Source organism: Tenrec ecaudatus, chromosome 5 (assembly GCF_050624435.1).
Source record: "Tenrec ecaudatus isolate mTenEca1 chromosome 5, mTenEca1.hap1, whole genome shotgun sequence".
In the NCBI taxonomy this organism is placed as follows: Eukaryota; Metazoa; Chordata; class Mammalia; order Afrosoricida; family Tenrecidae; genus Tenrec; species Tenrec ecaudatus.
Genome location: NC_134534.1, coordinates 61,560,549 through 61,568,341, shown reverse-complemented (window position 1 = coordinate 61,568,341; position 7,793 = coordinate 61,560,549). Strand labels below are relative to the sequence as shown.

Sequence of the window (7,793 nt, the reverse complement as noted above, 5' to 3'; positions counted from 1 at the left end):
ATTTTCAAAGCATTCTCTTCCCACTTGAGCCCCTTATCAGTTTCCCATTTCTTCACCCTCCCTCCCCTGCCTGCTCTCCCTCAAAAACTTTTGATAAATTGTAGATTATTTTTCCATATCTTACACCATCCTCTGTCACCCCTCACCGACTTTTCCATTATTCCTCCTCCTAGGAGGGGTTCTAGGTGTGATCCTTGTGATCCATTCCCCTTTTCTCCCTTCACCCTCCCGTAATCCACCTGGTCTCTCTACTCTCCTTGTTGGTCCTGAGGGGTTTATCTACCCTGGATTCTCTTTGTTGCTGGCTCTTATCTGTAGCCGTGTGCATCTTCTGGTCGAATCCCATTGTAAGGTAGAATTGAGGTCATGATAGTGGGGGGAAAGAAGCACCAAAGAGCTAGAGAGGAGACTTGTGTGTTTCATCTGTGCAGCACCCTGTGGTCTTTGTTCTCTCCATCTCTTGGACCACAGCGGGAGCTCCCACATTGGCCTTCTGGGAAACTCACCCATCGATTTCAGCTTCATCTTTCCTTGCTGGTCCTTCTTCGGATGGTGGAGGGGAGCCACCTTCCCTCCCGCACTTGCGGGGGACTGCAGCTCGGTGTCTGAGCTCAGAGACCCAGCAGAAGGACTCGAGCTTCGCTTCACCCAAGCATTCTCCTTTGGCGGAGGGACTGCCATGACTTCTCTAGGCTGATCAAGTTGGGGAGGCTTGGAAGTTGGAGCGGGACATCTCCCTCCTTCCCAAATGTTTCATTTTGCAGAGACTTTTCACAGTCTCTCGTTTGTGTATTTCTGTCAGCAGTGGTGCAGGTCTCTATCTGTGATGACTCACGTCCTGTCCTTGACCTTTCCAGTTCCTGTGTTTCACTTGGCCAGCTTGGGTGTCTCTCCTGAGGTCGTGGTTCTAGCTGTGGCTTGTCCTGCTGACGCTGTAACTTTCTTTGGCCCTGCTGCAGCCGCGATTCCACTCCGCGCTCTCCTAGGATGTGCTAGCAGATGAATCATCTTCCTGAGGCTTTAAATTCAGTTTGAGTCTTGGAGGTGGGGGTGGGGGGAGCTCTATCATCACGCCCATAATCATCTCGAGAGTCATCATCTCCGGAGCCCCACGACCGATGTTCCGTCTGTCCTCGCGGTCCGTCTTCCTAGCGGCCCTCACCTCCTCTGTCGTCGTCGTCCCTTCAGTATCCACTAGCAAATGCGCGTCTGCCACCACCTACCCTGGAGTCGTAACCTCTCTCACAGTCTCTGTACCTTGGTCATCACGTCGATCCCGGTCCCGTACCAATCCATATCCCAGCGTGGGCCATCACGGTACCCAGTCAGAATCGTCATGGTCTCGATACCGGTCTCCAAAGCCGACATCACCTCTCCTGGAAGGGTAGTGGTCAAAGCTGCGAGTGGTGGGACGCGCCCTCCAGGCAGGGTCTGTTTTGTCAGCATCCCGATTTCTACCTCAGCCAAGAGATTGATCATCCCTGTCTCTGTGTTGTGCTTGCTCAGTAACGTCCACTCCGATTCTCCTGTTACCCAGAGACTCTACACCGAGGCTCAGGGCACTGAGCAGGGGTCCAGGTCCTCGAACGCAGCACAGCCAAAACTTGTCATCTCTGGATTGCGGGATTCACGAGGTAAACACACAGCACTGATATTTAACCCTATAAATAATTCCTTGATTCAGTCGTCTGTCACATTCCCTAGAAAAGTGGTATTTTGGGAAGACAGCTCCGTTCTATTTTGGATTCGCGAGCAGCCCATGGAGCAGTGGGCAGGATCACACGGTCAATTGGAGGTCAATATGCATCATCATCTTCACTGCCCCAAGTGGTTGAAACCTCTCCTTCTAGGTATCTGTGTCATCAGCCCCGCTGACTGGTTTGGGGACCTGGGTGCTTCCTCCACCGCTGGCCCCACCCTCAGCCAGGAAGTCAGTCAGGGAGAGTGTCTTCCTCTTGTTCTTTTTTGCTGAGGCCGCCACCTTGGGGGAAGCTGGACCCAAATTTCTAAAGTGTTTCCCAAAGTAGACAATACCACCCTCTGGAGAGACCCATGGGGTGTTGCAAACCCAGATACCTACACTTTATCCTGGATAATGGGCTATAGTACAAAATAATTTAACTGCAGGAGGAGGGGGATACTAATATTCTTCTGAAAAGTGGGCAGTAGGCTGAATCCTTTGGGAATCTATGACCTAGATGATAGGAAAACGTGTCTGGGTCAAGCACTGGGGATGATCCTCCCTGGGTTCTTAGGTTGTGCAGCACAATCACAAGTGGGACTACTCCCAGGCTAAAAATCTCTCTAAATTATGTCGCCACCTGCTTCTCTGCCCTCTCTGTCCTCACCTCTGTTTTATTTAGCTTGAAACACAGCCAGTTGGCTTTTATCGGAGTCTTTAGCTCAGCCAGGCACTGGGTAAGGTTTAAGCTGAGCTGTCAGGATAGATAGATAAAATGATGATGCAGTACAGAGTACCATTAATATTCTGATGATATTCCAATATTTGCATTAAGAAGCCATAAATATTTTTAATTGGAATTCAGGAATCTTTGTGCCTAGCCGAATTTCCACAGAAACGACCCACAGAACCTTCATAGAGGTGTACTACTGATTTAGTGGGAGATGATAGATTGATCTTGACTGGAGAGAAGAATTGAAATAAAAACTATGAGCTAACATAGGTTATGTATTCCTGGGATTTTTTGTAGGTATATGTGATTATATAAAGTAAAATTTCCCTTAGCCTTTTAAAAGTAAATCTCAAAAAATATATATTCTTGGGGACTACAAGGTAAAAAGTATACTCTGTTTTTTTCTCCCTGAGACACAAGTATAACAGGTAAAACAGAATGTCAAAATATTCTCGTGAAAATGCAAAATGTCAGTGCTCTATCACTATTATGGTTGGCAACATGGTACCAAAGAACAAGGGGCTTTGCCAGTCCCAGTTGAATGTATTTGAGCATAGCGCTTTTCTTAGCACTAATTTATCTGATTGACAGCAATACTGGCAGTGGGAATTAGTATATGGGTATCATTAATGACAAGAGTAGAAGCATTTATATATGCACACACACACACATACATGACAGTGAGATAAAAATATTGTTCTGGGTTCCTGCTCATATATGGATTGGTTTATTTGAAACAGTTCAGGGATCAGTGGTTGTCTGAAGATGTTTCTCCCATTGGTGCATGTGCTTTAGTCTCATCTGAGTACCTTGGAAAGACAGAGGCGTCAGCTCCGAAGGCTATGGTGACTGTTTTGGAAGAAATCCAAAAGGGCGATCTTGATAGAATTTCTCCAAGACACAGGAAATAACAAGAAATGATAGTGTAGGGGTTTAAAGAAAATTGAAAGCTATATTGGTGAGAAAAGGGAAGAAAAGTTGGACTAAGGAATGTTTTTCATTACAGAAGGGTACCTCATTCTTTGAGGGCAGCAAGGGTTGTACTATGAGGATTTCATTGTAAAACCTTACTGCATCCACCCTACAGTTATGGTCTTGCCTTTTCAGACTTCTTGTACTTTCAAGGTGAGCAACATTCGTAGGCCATGTCAGAAGGATCCAATCTGAAAACACCACTGAGTCATCTGAACTTGTCCTTAAATTCTGAACTTGTCCTTAAATTCTGAACTTGTCCTTAAATTCTGAACTTGTCCTTAAATTCTGAACTTGTCCTTAAATTCTGAACTTGTCCTTAAATTCTGAACTTGTCCTTAAATTCTGAACTTGTCCTTAAATTCACCTACAGCAGATTTAAAGAACTAAAATACTCCCTTGGACGTAAGATTGGAAAACACTAAGTGGACGAAGAAGCAGATGATCGCTATCCCAAGGTTATGCTATTGCTGGTCATTGAACTTTGATTTTGATTTCTTGCTTTAAAGATTCCCAATGAATATTGACCTGGGCCTGCCATATATTTATTATTTTCATGCTTTATTTGCTTTTCTATTACATGTGTTAGTCTATCAGGTATAGTTCTGCCCCTGTAAGTATTGTTGAAAAAATTTCCCTATCTCCAACCTTCTTTGTGTGTGTAAATAGTGTCCAATTACTTAAGTTCAATGCTTTATCTCATGAAGAGATCACTGAAGCTATTGGTGCTATAGCAAAGTGTGGTAAAGAAAACAGATGGTTCTCAGTTATCAGAAAGAATAGCTTCAGGGGTCTCAAAGGCTTGTCTTCAAACAAAAATGGCCATTTGAATGAGGAGTCAACTAAGTCCACATGGAAGACACACTGATCCAGCGGAGGGGCTTTTTATTAGCACTTAAATTTTTAATGCCTGGTCTAGAGAAGGCTATGGATGACAGTGAAATCCCAAAATCCATTTGCAAGGTCTCCACCTGGAGTAAGCTTCCTGTGAAACCCCCCTGACCACGGTCCAGGAATGGGAATAGACATACTATCAGACAGAGAGCATTGTAAACCAATGATGGCAGATGTAGTTAGGTTAAAATGTAACTTTATCACCTGATCCTCCTTTTGACCCATTTTAAATTTGTTTCAGTTTTGAATATTTTCTTCTTTCTTTTCTACTGAGATTTTTTCTGTTTTATTTTGTCATTGTTTTGGGAGTTTGGGGTTGTTTGTTTCTCATTTTTGTTTTGTATGTTTTTCTATATGTGAAATCCAATAAAAGTAATTCTATAGATATTGCAATTGGATTAATAATGACCTAGAGGCATGGTAAGTGATGACAAGGGGCAAAGGAGTGCTAACAACGACTACAGGAAGAAAAAATGTTCTGAAATGGATTGCGGGGATCATTGCAGAACTCTTCTTAATATGACTGAATTATTGAACTGGCCATCAATAAAACAGTTTTAAAAAAACAATGGCAGGATGTTCATGGTCTTTTAGCTAGGATTGGTTTTTCTAAGACAAAGCTGTTCTTGATCGTGACATCTGTTCCAGCTCCTGGTGGTGACCACATATGGGAGGAAGGAGAACTGAGCTCCAGAGGGTCTTCGATGGATGACATTTGGAGAGAAGATCATTAGGACTCACTTCTAAGAAGCCTCTGGATGGTCTTAAACCTCCAACCTTTGTGTTAGCTGCTGAGTGCATTAATATTTTGTATCCATTATAAACTATACTCCATGTGACACTTGGAAAGTGAGATGGTTGTTAGAAACTGGATAGACATGATAAGCTCACTTTTGAGGAGATTCCATTAATATGCCCCTAAATGGAAAATAAAACTCTCGTTGTGTTAGAGAAGTAAAGAAAAAAATATCTCCTTATGCCAGACACATAATAAAATTAAGTTACTTCACAAAAAGTGTGAATTAGTTGGATCCCAAGAGAAAACCCTTGAACATAGGGATAGACAAAGAAAATTTTAACTGCAATATCATAGAATGGAGGTTAACATAGGATCTGATTGGACCCATTAAATAAGGACATGGTTACTAAATAAAACCCTTCACTATAGGACAATCTTTTTCTGAGATAACAAGGCAAGTTTAAGACAGAAAACATGGCAATGAAGGAACTAGTAAGAGGCGGCAGAGAGAGTTCTAGTAACCATTTGTCAAGCACCAGCAGTAAGGACTGGTTCCTAGTCCTCAAGTCTAATTCTGAATACTTCTGCCATTTTTACATTTTACATGTCTCACAGTCAGACATTTTGATAAGAAAAATATTGAACCCACAAGTAAACTGCTGGCGCAGATTTGCTGGGCCAGAGAAACCGTGTGGGAAGTAAACAACAGCAAAGAAAATTCAACATTTATGATAAATTACAAATAGGAAGCGTAAATTTCATCTTGAGCATGGTATACCAAGGGGAGCCAAAAACAGGATGCGCATCGTGACTACAATAATGGTCTCGAGCTTGGGAACTGAGGTGAGGGCAGTGCAGATGGGGCTATGCTTCTTTCTGTTGTGCACAGAGTCAACGACATCTAACGTCAACACACATACCTGGATCAACTTTAGAAAATAATATGTAAAGAAGAACATCTTCCATTAGTTCTACCAGTGTGTTGAAGAAAATTTGCAGCAGGGAATTGACACCCAAAGAAATACCTGTCACTGGGAGACACATCGTTTATATGTTTATATTTTCTGCTTTGTTATTGTAAGTACTCAAAAAATTAGCAGCTTTGCTTAAGTGAAGAGTATTGTACTTCAAAGACACAAAGGGAACCAGAGCTTGCTGGACTGAGATTTGGGCTCTCTCTGTAGCCTTCAGTCTCTTAGGCTCACTGCTTCAATTTGACCTTTAGGCATAGCTTAGTTTAAAACTAAGCTCCTTAACAGAAGTGCTAGTAGGTTAGTGTCATAGATGCTTTTTTGTGTGCCTCACAAAATATGTGTCAATTTGACTGAGCCATGATTCTCAGTAGTTTGGCAGTTATGTAACTTTGTAATTACCCCATGACATGATCTGATGTCATCATTCTTGAGCTTAAGTAAAATGAGCTTCCCTGGGGTGTGACCTGTATGGCCTCTTGTCTTACAAGAAAAACAGAGAGAGAAGCAAGCACCAAGGGTGAGAACCTGACTACTTCCATGAAACAGAAACCTGGATTGGGTCCCACCTAGAATCACGGGAGGTTGGTGCCTGCACACATTGGGAATTTTCAAGGAACACCTGGCTCACAGATTTTGAGCTAGGGGCAAAGAACCTGCTTCCAAAGCTAACAGAGAGAAAGCCTAGACACCATGAACTTGGACTTCTAATTTCTGAATGCATGAGAGAGAAGAGCTCCAATGTTGTAGAGATTTATGTGTTAGGTTGCTAACATCCAGATTTGGTGGCTCAAGGGTACCAGATGCTCCTGGAAAGAGTTATATTCCCAGCAACCCAAAGGGGCAGTTCTAGTCTGTCTTATAGGATCATTTGATTCAGAATTATTTTGATAGGAGTGAGATAGATAGCCATGAGAAAAAATTTCCATTTGTTAAAACTTTCAGATAACAAAGAAACCTAGCTATCCTTTATGCCGCCTTAGATATTGATGAACAATGCTTTATAAGCTACTCAAAACCCTAAGGGCTCGGTTGTATTAGCCCCAGGTATTTCACACTCAATTTTCTGGTGTGATTTAGACAAGAAAATACCTACTGCATTGTTACAGTTATTTTTAAATAAGTGGAAATACTTTCTACATGTAAATATGCCCTGATATTCAGCTGATCTGGTCACATTTTAGTCATGTGTTCACTCTTTAAGACAAATGTGGAGAGCAACCACTATAGTTAATTATGTACTTGATGAAAGAGTAAATAAATAAATGAAAAGAAAAACAAAAGAAAATATATAACTCAATTTTCAAGGAAGTAATAATCAGTGGAAGAAGCAGATGTTTAACTAAGCATTACCATGCAATGTCATCAGAGCTATTGGGATCATAGGAAGTACTCAAAGAGCCCAAAGCAAGGAGTAACAGACATGATCCCAGAAACAAAAATAGCTACAGCTAGGTAGTGGTAATCTAAATTGAACTTTCAAGATGAAGAGTTTACCCTGCGTGACAAGTCTTAAAGCTGGTAAAAGTAGAGCAACAGCACAGGGAAATGGAAAATGTAGATAGAGACAATTATATATGAAGTCTACATGATTTGGAATCTTCTGGATAGCATTTTTTTTAAATCTACAGTATGAAGCATAATGAAAGATGACATTGGAAAAGTAATCTGGATCTTGAATCTAAAAGACTTCAGATCCTAATAGAATGCAGGGTCTCAACCCATTTGTATTTCATGAAAACAATTTGATGAGATGTTTTCTCAAGACTTTATTCCTGCATTGATATCATTTCCTGGGTCATC

General features: G+C 41.8%; 1 pseudogene; it reads right to left on the bottom strand.

Moving 5' to 3' along the window:
- Window positions 1–419: 419 nt before the first annotated feature.
- LOC142449101 (eukaryotic translation initiation factor 4B pseudogene) lies at window positions 420–5,825 on the bottom strand (annotated as a pseudogene).
- Between the last annotated feature and the right edge of the window lie 1,968 nt (window positions 5,826–7,793).